The 1,914-nt window shown below is 40.0% G+C and overlaps 1 pseudogene; it reads left to right on the plus strand.

The window, feature by feature from the left end:
• Positions 1–206: 206 nt before the first annotated feature.
• On the plus strand, positions 207–1,580 carry LOC142023310 (ribonuclease P protein subunit p40-like; annotated as a pseudogene).
• The last annotated feature ends 334 nt before the right edge of the window (positions 1,581–1,914 follow it).

The raw sequence follows: 1,914 nt of genomic DNA on the forward strand, positions 1-1,914 counted from the left end.
TTAGGTAAATGTCTAACAGGGATGATCTAAATGGTGCTTTATCCTGCTGTGAGGTCAGGGGACTGGACTCGCCCTCTCAAGGTCCCTTCCAGTTCTAGTAATCTATGATTCCATGATTCTTTTTTGCAGTCTAATCTTGACTGTATCTTGTCAATGATATCCCTTCCCCCCTCTCATATTTCCCACCATGCTATTATTGTTGGTGAATGGAGCGGAAACACTGGAGCAAGCTGTTAATGGTGACCAATAGTCTTGTTGCCACAGTGCGAGCTAGATCTACTTTGAGGAAAGTTAGATGAGGCAGCCTTTAAGGTGAAGGGAGCAAATTTTTAACATTGGGCCCCACTTTTCATCCTTGCAATTAGCAGCTCTCACCCCCCACCCATCCCATCTAAAGTAACCCAAACCAACAAAAATTTTGGTCATGTGTTATTTTTTTAAAAAAAAAACCCTTTTGGCACATGTAAGAAAATAACTAGAAAATAAGAGGTCAGTGTGTGTGGCGGGGGTTCGGGCATTGCATGTGTTCCTTCACCAGTCACTGCAGTGGCCAGAGCAGAGGCAGCTCTCAGGTAGGCTCCTGTGGCTTGTGGGGGTGGGGGGCAGGTGTCATTTTTGACCCCTGAATGCGCAATACTTCCAGAGGTGCTGAAAAATGTTATCATGGACGTTGGAGAGTATAACCTTGTGAAGAATTAATTCTGTCATGGATTGGTCACCCATGAATTTATCAATACACTTGTGAGGAAAGGGTCATGCTATGCTCTTACATACAACACAAAACCTGATCACGATAATGCTGCTGCTCTACTACCAACTGGAAAACTAATTATATCCATAGACAAGGACACCTATGAGGCTCTTGGACTACAAGGTCATCCATCTCAATATTCTGTTAAAAAAAGGAGTAATTAAATATATTGTTACTGTTGACTTGACTGACTAAGCCTTTGATTCCCAATAGCAAGAAATACGAAAGAGTGCTTTGGGGCTCGGAAGTGAGTAAACTTTTACAATTTGATTTCCTGCTGTCCTGGCATAACACAGGTGCAGAAGGAGTGACATTGATGTAATACTTTTCCAAATCTCAAATACAAGCCCATCAGCCAAAACCAACATTCAGTACATTAAGAAATTTGCAGTGTCCAGTGTTACTTAATAATGAACTCCAAGGAAAGCTAGAAAAATCATGCATTGCGCAGGAGCTGTTTGAATGGTTTGGTGCTGTGTGCGGTAAAGTTGGCTTGGACAGCAAGCTGTTTAGCTCCTTGTCAACCTATGGCTGTCCTCAGCCCAGCACAGTAGTGGAGCAAACCTATTTATGCACGATCACTGGCTTTATACTCCCAGAGAGGATAATTCAGTTATTGGAATAGCTATGTTGTTATTTTGATGAATTAAAATTGGCTCAGTGGGTGACCTTAACTGTGCATGGCTTTGCAGATAGCACTGTTTCCTGGAGAGAAAGTAAACACGATTTTCAAAAGGGAGGAGAGAACTTTACAATGTTGTTGGTTTTTAGGAACCTGGACTACTGGCTTCAAATGGCTGTTGGAGCAAAGGATGAATGCCCATCTTAAAAGTACTGCCCATAGGAAAGTTTCTTAAAAAAGGCGCCTGAGTTATGCTTACAAAATCCATACAATTATTCCTTGAAAGGGTCTATATAGAAAGATTTTCATTTTAGTTTCTTATGCCTTCCACATGACAACTAGAGAAGCCTTGTTTACTGGACAGTGTATTTTTGTAATTTATTTTTAATAAAAAGTGAAACCTCTGTTCCTCAGAAATTTTTAGATATTCCACAGTTTGTTGTCTTGAAAAATAATAAATGGTTTTTGTTTAAAAAGTCTGTAGAATGTAAAAACTTTATAAATTGGTATGTAAATGTGAATACACAGACATAAAAACAGC

This window comes from Carettochelys insculpta, chromosome 19 (genome assembly GCF_033958435.1).
Source record: "Carettochelys insculpta isolate YL-2023 chromosome 19, ASM3395843v1, whole genome shotgun sequence".
Lineage (NCBI taxonomy): Eukaryota > Metazoa > Chordata > Testudines > Carettochelyidae > Carettochelys > Carettochelys insculpta.